The following is a 14,441-nucleotide window of genomic DNA, read 5'->3' as shown; positions in this document are numbered from 1 at the left end:
TTCCTGTGTTTGCATACCTGCACCCCTCTGCAAGGACCCCACATCTACCCATGCACCCTTCCCTTCCCATACACTTACACTTTTGAGACTCTCATTCCACCCTAAACATTCCACCAGCTGTCATGTGGTCTGTTTCCCTCCTCCCCAGCCTCTCCCTTCCTATCTACTCCTTTCCCGCTGCATGCTGGAGCCCAGGATGTCTTACCATGTAGAGCCTCTAAAGAAAATTCTGACAAAAATGAGAGCAAGGCCAATCCTACTTTTACATGGGGGAGGGGGGAGGACAGACAGACAGACAGATAGACAGCATTAATTAGTACTTCAGCTGACCTTTAAAGCTCAGAGGTAGAGGGGATCTGGTGGCAGGGCCAGAACAAAACCGAGCCCCCCGAATGGGTATGGAAGTGATGCATCTTCAGAGGAGCTGCCTACGCACTGCTCAGCCCTGAGGAAGCAGCTCAGTGCCACTGCTGGCCACTGTCAGGGCTGCCAACATGCCCCAAAATTGAGTCCCTTGGGAGGGAAGATATAGCCAGCACAGCTCACTCAACTGATCAGACTCTGGCGTCTTCTCCAGTCATCACGTTATCTACCTTGCTGGGAGGTCCCCTGCTCTCCATCTTTGACCCACACAGTGACAGACACATGAGCCAGACATCGGAGTTTACCTGAACTGACTTCAGAGGCTCCTGTGGGCCATGGCGAAGGGGCCTGGCAATCAACTCATCAGCCCTGACATGCAGCTTGGTGCTTTTACAACCATAGACATCACATTAAAAGCTAAACATTAAAAGCTAAACATGAGTGAGTGTTCCGATGCACACACTTCCCTGCACAGCCCCATGTCCAGCTGGGCATGCGGATACTGCCCAGTGGAGTGACTCTCAGGACATGCCCTGTGCCATGCTGGCTCCCACAGACAGAGACACTCAAACCCAAACTCCTTCTACCCACCCCACTCACTGCGCACAGCAGCATGACTTTCCACTGGCTGCTAAGGAGACTGTACTGTTCTAGGAAACACAGGCAGACCCAGAAAGAGAAAAGTCACAAGTAACTAGGTTACGGAAACTTCCACAAGAAGCCCCAGCTATTTAAACAAACAATTTGATTTTCCAATAAACAGTGAACTACTGTTTATTCCCACAACTTGTGTTTGAAACCCCTCGCTCTGCTGTGTTCCAGCCCGTTATGGTGGCTGTCAGTCACGGCAGCCCCTCTCAGTTGGAACTGCCCTCAGTTGCCAACTGCTAGTGCTCTGCTCCTGGTCTGCTTAGTCTCCTCCTCTGCTGCAGTGCAGGGAGAACCACAGGCCCACGCGACTTTGTGGGACAGAGCAGTGCCTGCCTGAGAGAGAAGCAGTCTCAGTTTGCACGAGTCTCTGCAATGCCAGGGTTTCTGCGACGCCAGCACAGTGAAAAGGCGATGCTGCTGTCCTCAGGAGCGCAGGGTTCAGTCAGCCTCCTTGTCAAACCTGGTCCTCCACTCCACACACTGTCTCTGGGAGCAAGATGTTTCAAAGGACCACCATCCACACACCGTGGTGCCCCACACGTACATAAATAGAAAATAGAAAGGAAAAAGGCAAGCCACATACAAAAATATCCACAACACACATTTAACAGACTTGTATTCAGAAAACCAATTAGTATTGGCAAGTAATGTTAAAAAAAAACCCTAAGTCTCTTTAGTCACCATTTTCATCTTTGAATATAAGCCAACTCCTCTAAACATTGGTTAGACCCAACATGATAACAATAAAAATGTGTAAGTACACACAAGTGCATGTGTTTTTAGAAACATTTTAGCTGCTAGGCAAGGCTGAGGCATCCCCCTGAGCCTTCCTAAGACATTCAGAAAAACCAACTGCTCAGCACAGGGCACACGCCTTTAAACCCACACTGGAGAGGAGAGACAGGCAGGTGTCTGAGTTCAAAGCTAGCCAGTGGAATAGTGACACACCAAAACAAAAACAGACTTCCATTAAAAAAAAAATACGTAAATTAAAAGGAAGTATGAGCTGGCTATTGCATTATCCATCTGTAGTCTCAGCACCAAAGACAGGAAGACGGGCCAAGCTTAGAAGACTAAAGCCAGCCTGTGTATCATACGAAGATCTCATCACAAACCAAATGAAACAAAACCAAAAACCCACTTTTGGGCTTAATTAAGAAAATATGTAAAAAACTGAGGATTCTTCTCATCATTTAAAAGTAATGTTTTAAAAAGTAATGTTTAGCTTTTAATGTGATGTCTATGTGAACTTAAGCCTCAAGAGGAACTCTGATTTGGTCTCAGTAGATAGCTCGCCTTCTCTGTATAGAATTCCTGCCTCCCAGGGAGAAGGCACTAGAATGTGGCACCAGGGAGAAAGAGGCCATGGGGGACAAGGCTGGCTGACCAGTGGCTGCCTGTCATCTTCCCAGGGCCACCTCCATGCTGGCTTTGTTCCCTCTCTATCTGGACAGACAATGCAAACACATGCAGGGATGCACGACTCTGCTCTTTTCCTGAAGAGCTGAGGGCAAATGACAACCACTCAATGAATTGTTAGGTCAGCAGCAGTCTATGGGACCTGGCCATGACCAGATTTGCCTACTTGGTGATGGATGCTCTCAACATAAAACAGTTTTACCTCAGAATTTGTTCTGGAGCCAAATATAAGTGACGGAGGCCTGAGAACAGACTTAGGTTACCCCAAACACCACACTCTACTTGTAATCATCTAATAAAGTTATAAAGTATTTATCGTTAGAGGCAACCGAAAACTCTAAGTCAAGACACTTACATACATTGGTGGGAGCATCAGGTCGGTGAGAGAACCTTGGCCACAAGTCTCAGATGTCCTCTGACCAACATTCTTAGCATCTAGGTTCACAGAAGCTAGTAATCTGTCAACTTAATGCCACAAAGTAACACAAGTGAGAAGTCATAGATTTAAATCCTGCTACTTATATGGCTTCCAGAAATCAGTCTTAGCTTCTACTTTCTAGAATGAGGAATGAAGCACCTACCTCTTATATCTCACAGTAATGACATTAAAATTATAAATGAGGCCCAGAGAGACAGCTCAGTGGTTAAGAGTGTATTGATCTTCCAGAAGACCTGTGTTTGATTCCCAGCACCGATGTCAGGCTCACAACCACCTGTAACTCCAGCCCACGATGATCCAATGCCCCTGGATCCACGTACCCACTTACAGGTATACACTATACACATAATTAAACCTTTCTAAAAGATACAAATGAAGCCGGGTGGTGGTGGTACACACTTTTAATCCTAGCACTTGTGAGGCAGAGGCAGGTGGATCTCTGAGTTCGAGGCGAGCCTGGTCTACAGAGTGAGTTCCAGGACAGCCAGGGCTATACAGAGAAACCCTGTCTCAAAAAAGAAAAAAATACAAATGAAATGATATATGCAAATGTGACTTGTAAACAGAGCTACAAACTACAAGATTATTCTAACAAGTCTTACTGAATGGAAATTTGTTTTTCACAACACTCAAAGTTAAATTCCCAGATTATATGACCACATTAAAAGAAAACTTCTTTCCCCCTGACCTCCCTTCAATGCATCTGCTTAGAGCCTCAGTTAGCAAAGCTACAGGACTAGCACTCCCCGTGGGCAGAGTCTAGAGGTGTGCTTACAGCCTCCTCATTTCCCCAGAGAAGACAGAGCAGCCATAGCCCATGAGAAGATGTAATGTCTCTGGTCATCTGGGAAAGGAACATTAAACCATGGAAACTGCTTCTGATCCACTAGGAGACCTAACCCAAAAGAGAGACCAGCAAGGGCCGGTGACGGTGTGGAAAATCCAGCAACCCTCGCCCCTCCTGCAAAATGGTATGGCCACTTTGGTGACCCATCTAACAATTTCTCTCTCTCTCTCTCTCTCTCTTTTTTTTTTTTTTTTTTTTTTTNTTTTCGAGACAGGGTTTCACTGTATAGCCCTGGCTGTCCTGGAACTCACTTTGTAGACCAGGCTGGCCTCGAACTCAGAAATCCACCTGCCTCTGCCTCACAAGTGCTGGGATTAAAGGCGCGCACCACCACGCTCGGCTGACAATTTCTCACAAAGTTAAGCAGAGGGTTTTCGCTGGCCAGCAGTTTAACACCCAGGAAAATACATGAGGAAACCAAAATATGCACAGCCTTATACATCAGTGTTCACAGCACCATTCTTCATAGTAGGCAGATACAGAAATAACCCACGGGTCCAGAAAGGATAGCAAATGCCCATAGGCCAGAGTACCATTTGGCCATCAAATCAAATCAAATGCTGACAGAAACTATGACTGACTTGGATAAACCTCAGCAGTATTACACTCAGTGAAGGAAACAGGACACAAATGGCTACATGTCATAGGACTGCTTTCACAAGTAAGGCCCCACAAGGGCGCTGTATAGAGACAGACAGTAGACCTGAGCCTACCGCGTGGTAGGGAGTGGGAATGGGGAGTGACAATGTGTACATGTTTCTAGGATAGGGCAAGTGTAGAACTGGTTGTGTTAGTTATACAACCCTTGACTTAGTAGAGACCACTGAACTGTACCCTGTGAACTGGGAAAGCTATGAGACCCAGATCTTAGTCTTAACAAATAAAGAAACCCAACACCAGAGCTCCCTTCCACGCCTGCAATAGCACTGAGCACAGGCTGTTGTAACCCTGACCTGGAGTGGGAGCTGTCCTGACACTGGATCCCAGGTGGCCAGCTGCAAAGGATTCTTAGAGTTCAGAATGATGAAACCCACTTGGCACTTCTGAACTAAACACTGTCCAGTGGCCCTCAAACAAGCCACTGTGGCCAAGTAAAACATTACAAACCCAAGGAAGCTGAGAGCTTAGAACACAGAGCAACAGCAAGAGAGAAGCTGGGTGCTCAGTCCCACGCTTTCCTGTGACAATACAAGGGACAATGAAGAACGCAGAGCACTACTCTCTTAGAGCCCCTTCTTCCTTGTTCTGACGTTGGCTGATACTGGCCACAGTCTTCTTTTATTTTTTAATAAAAAGTAAGAATCCTTATGGAGGACAGTTTGATGTATGTGTATACAGCTAAAGGGTATTTATAGTCAAGCTATTTCTCGTATGCTCCTGACCTTCATGGTCTCCATCCTACCTGGTCATTAGGTTTCCTACAGGTGGCCTGCTGTCATGCAACACCAGCCCATTATGGCCCATCAGCCACTCTTTATTCACATCACATAGGTCACTTCATGTCTAATGGGGATTCAGACCACCGAAGGCTGGAGTGGGCCATGCTCAACTCACAACTTTTCTGGGTCACCTAAGTTTTCTCTGGCTTTCTGGTCCACCTTTAGATCACCTCTTCTATTCCCACGGAAGACTCGGTGTTCTCTTTTCTGAATGACTCTCTCTTGCACAATGACAGAGGATAGATGTTCTCATTAATTATACCACAGGCTGAATGTCATGTGTTACCACATACTGACATTCTGGAGTGACCTTGTTTCCCCAAGGAAAGTTCTGAAGATCATCATTCTAAACATGCTGCAACAACAACTTTCAGAATAAGGTCTAGCCATTCATTTTCACACACAGACTTTAACACTGGAAATTAAAGAACAAACTTCACTCCAGCAAACCGCAGCTAAGCTGGTTTACAGAAAGCAAAAATATAGAGTTAGGACTGGTTCTTTTGGTAATCCACAGAATGACTTGGAAGGTGGAGCCTAGTACACAATATTCTCTGGTTCACTCATTATATTAACAAGTGTGACAGATAATTTGCAAGTTACAGCTACTGTCCACGGAGTATTCAGGAAATGGCAGACACGACTGTACACTCTACACGCCTTACCTTTAGGTCCTATGACAACCCTCAAGGGAACTATCATTTTCCTGCCAAACATGGGAAGTGGACTCTGAAAAGACAAAAATGTGCCCAAGATCACTCAGCCCATCCCAGCAAGGCAGATTCACAGGCAGACATGTCTTCTCTAAAGAAGCCATTAATTCAAATGTCAGAGCAAGCAAATGGTTTTCAAAACCATAATGAATGAAACTAAATACCAATTTTTAGTGTTTTCAAGTAAGAAAACACTTGATTTCTACCATAAACACCAACATTTACTTTTTCCAAAAAAAAAAAAAAAAAAGTAATGCATTACCAGATCTAACGTGGATATTCAAAACACAAATCTGAGTGGATACTGCGGGGGCTGGCATCTCTTTGCACACCACATCTGACAGGCACCACCTTGACCTCACACAAAGCAGGGAAAGCCAAGAGCCCTGCAAGATGTCCTCTAATAGAGGAAGGCTGCTCCAGAGTCATAGGCAGCTTGCCTCACGTCACACAGCTGACATGGACAGCTAACACCCAAGTCCAGATCTGACTTCAAGAGCCACCACAGCACTGTCCCAGTCAAGTCCACAGTTAAGCCTGCTGACCACATTTTCTTTTCCATAATTCATTCTGCCTAGCCACAAAATATAATTGTATGAGATCTAAAATTAAGTTTCTCGGGACAACATTTACAAAAATCTATTGTTAAATAAGGTCAAAACTCAAAGGGTGATTTCAACAAATGCATGTCTCTGTGTGTTAGGACGAGGAAGGTGCTCAGGTGAGTCACACGGGCTGGAGTTAGAAAGCCAGGCTGAGCAGAGCTCTAGCCACTTCCTTCTGCATTACGTAAACCTCCTTGGGCTCTCTAGTGCCCTGCTACTTCCTGTTTCGCAAGGACAAACAATGGGCAGACTGTCGCCAGTGTTTCCATTAATTACACCACAGGCTGAGTGGCATTGATTACTGCATACTGGACATTTTGAAATGACCCCATTTCCTTTGTTCAAATACTCTACCCAAGTGTTTCAGTAAAGGAACACAATTTACTCATGTCTTTAAGAGAATGAAGAGATACCAGCAGCTGGGGAATCTGAATGGCGTCATCACCGTTCCAATTATTATTTTATGGCTTGCCCAGCTTCTCTTTATGCTGGCTTCCCTTCTGATCTATGTCTAACTAAGAAAGAAATCTTTAAACCTTACTTAGTCAGTACCCTAAACAAAACCTGTTCGATCTGGCAGATCATGCCCCTCCCTGGACTTGAAAAGGCTACAGACAGCATCAAGTAAGAGAAAGAAAGAGCTCAATCAGGGTGTGTGGGAGCAAGACAGAAGGCTACACAGGAACTATGTGCTCAGTTTGCATCAGAGTCTCACATTCACTGTAATTCTCAGCCCCAGGCCTAATACTGAGACCTTGGGGATGGAAGGCTAATACCAAGTATTGGGCCCCAAAAGTTAGAGAAGAAATTGGGAAAGATGAAGACCTCCAAACACACAGAGCTATCATTTTAGGACTCCTTGTTTCAATGTCCAAGACGAAAGGAAAGTAAGTCTGTACAAGTTAAATAACATTCTGGTATTTTTACACAGTGGCAACCTGGATTAGCTAAGTGCTCTGTAATCCCTCTAAGGATCTCACAGTATGAGCACTGCCCCTGTGACCCAGAGAACAACTGCAGGTGTGGTTGACATAAAGACCTCACTAAACTCCTCTACTATTGGTTTGAAGAATGAACCTGGGATGGTGACAGCAGACTAAGGACTTGGTAATTCCACCCCTGCCATCAGCCAGGAGCTATTATATTATAGGTAGCTATAAACTAGACGGGACGGTTGCTCATGACTGATAAGTCTAGGGGCCCACATCATTTCCCACTCACAGTAGGCGTAACTATGCAAATTCAGTGCATAAATTAATCCAGAAGACATTTTCCCAATGCTAAGGAAGAAGCGAAGCCTTCCTTCTGATAAGGGACATGAGGATGGTTAGGATTGTGTCTGATGGTGGATGAGTGTCTCAGGGAAGTCGGACACAGATTATTCTAGTAGGGTGGACAGAACAGGAGGCACAGAGCAGGAGTTGAGACTGGCCACAGCCTACATTTGGCAGATTTTGGAGACTTCGGTTATGACCATTACACATTCTATGGAAGGAAGGCAAGAGAATCAAAGTCTCAGCAAAAACAAAGGGAAAGGAATGCTGAGGTACTCTGGGATACAGGAAGAAGCCATCATGGACGACGGGCTCCAACCCTGACGGAGTACTACTCTGCACTCCCTCTCTGTGCATCTCACTGTGTTTGAGATGGCTAAGTTTTATTCCAGAAATGGCATTTCTTTTCAGAGCTCCTTAGGTCCTCTGGTCTGATCTGCAGTCTGGCTGTCATCACTCCCACATCAGCAATTCCTAGCAATTTAGTCTGCCATCAGACAAGAAAGAAGTTCTCTCCACCAGTGTGCAAAGCAGGAGCTGTGGAGTTCCACCAAGATGTCAACCAAGCTTTGGGGCTGTCCCCTGGAGATACTTTAGAAATCTTTGAGGCCTGGGAGAAGTAGGAAATTCTTTTATAAGGAGCAGGGAAGGTCTTCAAGTGTCTTCCCAGCAACAGAGGAGACTTCAGAATGAGCAGGTAGCTGTGACAGGGAAAAGACTAGTAAGGAGTAGGCTCGTGGGTACTGGCTGATGTTGACCAACACATCCGGTCACTTTCAAGTGAAGAGAGCTCCAGGTCTTCTGATGCTCTGTATTAACGAGGAGAGCTCAGGGTTACCTACCAGGAAGGCGCCCAGGCTGGGCTGTCTATAACTTCTAGACCATTGACAGTGCGTTGTTCCCTTTACTTATTTTATAACTGTTAGACTTTATCTTTTTATGTGTTAGCTACTTTTACCTTTTTTTATTTCCTTCCTTTTTCTGCCTTGCTTATTATCTGCTTCTCCACTGGAGTATAAGATCTAGGAAGGATTTCTTCCGTTTGTTAGTCCTAATTCCTTGACAGCTCCCTAGAGCCCTGGCACTTGCTAGTTCATCCACCTAGGGGGTGGATAAAGGTGCATGGACTCTGAGTTCTGAGCACATTCTGTCTTAGTATCCTAGTGTGATTCTCAGTTGCTGTGATACAACACTGACAAAAACCAACTTGGAGAGCAAAGGGTTTAACTTACATTTCCATGTCACAGCCCATCACTGAGTGTTGCCAAGATAGGAACTCAAGCAGTGCAGGGACCTGCAGGCAGGAACTGAAGCAGAAACCATCAAGATGTTCTCCATGGCTTGCTTAGCCTTTCTCATACATCCCAACCATCTGACAGGCGTGGGACCACCCATAGTGGGCTGGGCCCTTCCACATGGATCATTAATCAAGAAATGCCTCAAAGACTTGCCCAAAGGCCAGTCTGATGGAGGCAAATCCTCAACCGAGGTTCTCACTTTCCAAGTGACTCTAGTTTGTGTCAAGTTGGCAAAAACTAACCAGCAAATTTAGTGAGTAAGAAAAAATCTGTATGTTTAAGATGAAGAGTTTGTAAATAATAAATAATAAAAAAATAAAAAATAAAGACAGGCTAAGGAAGTAGGACTAAGAATCCCACCATTAGTGTGCCATGTAATTGATTAATTGGTTGCCAGGTTTCCTTATTACCTTTAAGAGTATGGAACAAAGTTGAAGTCATGTTGAATGAATAGTTCCATGTCTTAGTTTTGTTTCATGATCTTGGTTTTCTTAAAATGATCTTTAAGAACACAGTTTCCCACACAAGTCTTGTTTTTCACCCACAGTAGGACTCAAACTCTGTAGAGCTTACTATGTGACCTGACCCAGAGTCTCAAGCTTTGTAACACATGTACTGTAGAAGAAGTCCAAAGATGGCACAGATGCTCCAACTATGGCTCAAAGTTTAGTGTAGCCATGATCACACACCCATTCCCAGGCACCTGTGGATGTAACCATGTAATTGAGTTCAAGCCAGAGTTATCTGAAACCGGCAGGTTCAGCCTGTAAGACACTCCTACTAATCTTTACCATTCCATAGTGTTCTGCCAGGTAGATGCTATGGCAATCACAAAGCCACAAGGTGTGAGGAACCTGGAGATCAGAACTCAACAGAAGAGAACCATCTGCTAACAAGGAAGATTTACTCTAAACACGAGTACAAGCTATACTTCCATAACATCTACACTATTACACATGCCAAGTGTATTTACAGCTGCAGCATAGCCTACTCATTCTAATACTATTCTCAAAACAGTTATTTTTCCCTGACAGAATGAGACAGCTTATCAATTTGTAGGATGAAGTAACTGAAGAGTCTAGGAAGCTGTTCATTTAACAAGCACTCATTGTTTACTACAAGCTGGGCATTATTTTAGGCTCTTGAGCAGTGAGTCAGCTTTCTATTGCTATAAAAAATAAACCCTGATATAACCAGCTGAGACATTTACTCTAGTCTTTAAATTTGCACCACTGTAAACTGTAAGTCAGACAGGGAGCATGGAGTTTTCTGGAAAGGCACGTTTCCTGCGGCAGGCTGGCATATAGGAACTTGAGGGAGAAGAGAACTACTCTGTGTCCCAGAAGCTAGAGGCTAACACTGCACAGGTTGGGGTTTCTTTGGAGGACTTGGAAACTATAAATAGCCTGGAGATCTCCCTCCTGGGTGGCTCTACCACCTCCCAACAGTGTGACCCTGGGGACCAAACCTTTAATACATGGGCATTTGGGTGACATAGAAGATCAAAACTGTCATAGTACCAATGTTCAAATTTGCTAATATTCTTCATTACTTTCAATAAAGAAATGCAGAACAGGAAGATCTTTCTAAGACCTATTTCCATGTCTATAAACTAAGTGTCCTTAATACTTCCCACCCACTAGTCTATAGGCTGCAGGTATTTTCTGGGGTTCCTTACAGAAGGAGGTGACCCTTAAAGCCTCTAACCTGTTTCGTCTGTAGAGGAAGAAGACGGGCTTTAGAGCCTGGTACCCGTGGCTAGCACCGAGAGAGATGACAGAGCCAGCTATCTAGAGACACATCTAGGGCAGGCATGCTGCAGGTAAGTACGACTGTTCACACATGCTCAAAAGTCAGTGTCTGAATATGAAGAGAGTTAAATCTCAGAGCAGGGGTAGCCAAATAACCGGGCTGTGCTCTTGTCTCGCCAAAAAACACAACCCTAAATTTCCAACAGGCAAGTAATAAATTTGACTCGGCCCTCCTCCAGGATTTCTGTGTCTTGGCAGGGCAGGGATGGTGGAAAGGGGCATGGGGCCAAGGCCCAAGGAAGCACTGCACAGCATGTGTTATGGCCAGAGCCAAAGCCAGCCCAATCTCCATCTACATTTCCTGCCACCCAAGGGACCAGCTGGATTTCTTACTGCAAAGGAAGGTTGCCCAGAGGATAAAGAGGAAGGGGACATTATAATTACATTGTGTACTCTCAAACTGAAATTTATATCAGAGAAACGTGGAAGACAGAAAAAGAAAATTCAGACTTTTCTGGAAATGCTTTGTCTCAGTATTTCAGGAAAAAAAAAAAAAAAAAAAAAAACCCAGCGCTATCTCAATGCTTTGCCAAAACCTTTGGTTTTAAAATGAAGCACTCTCAACTCATTTTATAATCTCAGGTCAAGAAAGCAGAAATGGATGCCAGAATGTGGTCAAAGCAAGGACGGGAGTCAACTCATGTTATTTAAAGGAGGTTCAGTGTACAGGGGCAGACAGAGCGCTGCCTGGCCAGTGGTTGATGCTAGTCAGACTTGGTGAACTGAAGGCACAGTGTGAACACTAATGCCAGCTTAGGGCTCTGCACCATGGGAACCACTCTTACCCTCTGTCACTCTTTACCCTGGGAGAACACAGTCATCAGCTCACATACCTGGTGAGTGGCTCCATTCAGGTCTATATTACAGAAGGAAACCCCTGTGGGCTCTCACGCCCCCGACCCCTACCCTGGGAGCAGACTCAGAAATGGCAGCTCCTGCATATTTCTTCACACTTCAGGTGAGTGCCTACTGTGTGAAAACAGTAACTAAAAGTGAAATGAAGGGTTCCAGACAGGAGAACATAAGCCTCCCTCACATGAACTGCATGTGCTCAAAGTACTTCGGAGGGCTTCTGTTCTCTGTTTTGGATTCTGGGGTGTTTGCATAGACTCTACCATTTGCACACCCTTGATCCAGCCTTTGAAACTGTAAATGCTCCCAAGTCTGACATTGTCTGCATCTCAGGGCAATGCTCAAAAAGTTCTGTATTTTGGAGCATCTTAGATTTAGATACCTTGATTGGAGTGTTCACTTTGGGGGAGTGGGGAGAGGGAGAGGGAGAGGGAAAGGGAGAGGAGAATATAGCAATCAGAAGATCCATTTGTCATGCAAACATGAAACCCTGACATTGACCACAAACCCACATTCTGAAAAAAGCTGGGAGCAGTGATGTATTCTTGTAACTGCAGCAGTAGAGATACCCCTGGGATTTGCTGGGCCAACTCGTCTAGCCTAATCGGTGAGTTCCAGACCCTGTATGGAAAAACAAGGTAACAGTGCCTCTAGTAATGACAGCTGAGTTGACTTCTGGCTTCTATACCCATGTTCACATGCACACATACTTGTGCACCTGCACACATATACACACAATTCATCTCCCAATATCATTTTAGTCATTAAGTGATAGGAAAGCCTTGGGCAAGTCCCAGGTAAACTTTGAGGTCTGGGGTTTCTTGATTTGTGCAGTGAGTTAGAGAGTCTTTAGAATCTGTTTCCAATCTTATGTGATCATGTGTCTTTCTGAGCAGAGACTGCAACTCTTTCCACTAAAATTCCTGGTGTTTCTCAGCACCCTATGCTAATGCCAATACACCTAAGAATTACAAACAGAGGCATTACTAGAATCAGACCAGAGTTTACTCTTAAGATCTTTAAGCAAGGATATAATAGATTAGCTGCAAGAATATATGCCTAGTAGCTTTATCTTGGGCTAGAAGCTATGAACTTGTGTCCAGGGACAGCAGCTAAAGTGAAGTACAAATGTGACCAAATCATGACCCAGATCAGCAGGGCAGGAGAGGCTCCACAGTCTCCGCTGTGTCTTCTGCTACATGCCTTCTCCCTAGTCCCCTGTTGTTGCTAAAATTCCTTCCCTGGGCAAGACAGACGTGATGAGCATCTCTTCCCTCCCCCTGAAGTCCTAAGGACAAACTGGACAGAATTCCATCCACGTTCACCCCAGGGAACCAATGAGCTTATTAGGCTTACTTACATAGCGTAGGTGAGGAGTTATGAGCAGGACCACAGACAGACAACCTTAAAGCAGCCACACTGGAAAGTCTGCACTTGGCATGAACAGCGCCTTTCCCATGGCTAGCTACATAGATGGAACCCCTTTTCCTCCTGACTCCCTCCCACCTATACCCTCTAGTCCCACCCAGAAGACCATGTGCAACTAATGCAGAATTGCATGCAGTTGGTTGGGAGGAAAGGCTGGATACTGAGGTGAGGCTCCCGTTACCCTCTCTACCCTCCTTTCATGAGGTATGGAGATAAACTCAGTAGGTATGACAGGACACTCTTCTGTATGCTGGCACTGCAGAATGCCCAAAGAGTGGCGGTTTTGGCTGGAAGTAATAGTCTAGTTCAACCCCTGTCTCCAAAGAAAAATGCACTGGTTGACAGTCTCCTTGTAATTGGCCTTTCAGTATATCTGAATGTCAGTGAAAGATGAAGCCTAAAGTGTAAAGTGTCTGTCTGCCACCTTCAGTCATTAACAGAAATATACCAAAACCAACCAACCAACCAACCAACCAAACCCAGCCAAAGTGATGAGAGGTGATCACTTAAGTCCCTGGGTAGAAGCCAGGGCCTGTTTTACCAGCATCTATGTCTAGCTCTCCAGCAAACCCAAGCTTCCTAGGGAGTGAACCAGTTGCTATTCACAAGCATTACTAGAATCAGACCAAACAGATTAATTACAAAAATCCCAAAACTCACATACTTCTGGTATGAAAGAAATCATTCAGGGTTTGTGGGAACCAGAGCTCACAGAAAATATCTGCCTCCCCTCTCTTCAGGCTTTATCACATGGGTTGTAGAAAGCAGTGTTCTAAATGGGCTAGGACTTGGCCTGCTACTACAATCAAGAAACTTCATATGAGCCAATTCATGGCAAGGTCAGACATTTCTCTTTCAGCACCACGTGTACCGAGGACAATGACTACACTACAGTACTGACAGTATAGCAGGCCCAGTTCTAAGCATGGTGCCTACAGTAACTCTCTTTAACCCTCCTCAGACTTCACTGTTCTTGTATCTCTGAACAGACCAAGAGACTGAAGCTTACAAGGCTTGAGTAAACAATCTGAGGCTACCCAACTCATTAGAGACAGTGTGAGGACTGGACCCTGCCATGTGGCTCTAATAGCTCTATTCACAGAATATTCACAGAACTATTATCTGAAATGGTTCACAAGCACTAAGGCCAGAGACTAGTGTTCCAACATGAGCTATCCCAAGTAGAGAATGACAGCTGTAACTCTGTCAAGAACATCTCATCTCAATCTCATGTGGAGTTTCCCATCCATATTCCTACACGCACGCACGCGCACACACACACACACACACACACATTCCTAC

General features: G+C 45.0%; 1 protein-coding gene across 1 annotated transcript in view; it reads right to left on the bottom strand.

Moving 5' to 3' along the window:
• Borcs5 (BLOC-1 related complex subunit 5) overlaps positions 1-14,441 on the bottom strand; it is a 68,761-nt gene that overhangs the window by 2,287 nt on the left and 52,033 nt on the right. The gene's annotated exons all lie outside the window — the stretch shown is intronic.

The sequence above is a fragment of the Mus pahari genome, chromosome 2, assembly GCF_900095145.1.
Source record: "Mus pahari chromosome 2, PAHARI_EIJ_v1.1, whole genome shotgun sequence".
Lineage (NCBI taxonomy): Eukaryota > Metazoa > Chordata > Mammalia > Rodentia > Muridae > Mus > Mus pahari.
This window is presented reverse-complemented; position numbering and strand designations above follow the sequence as displayed.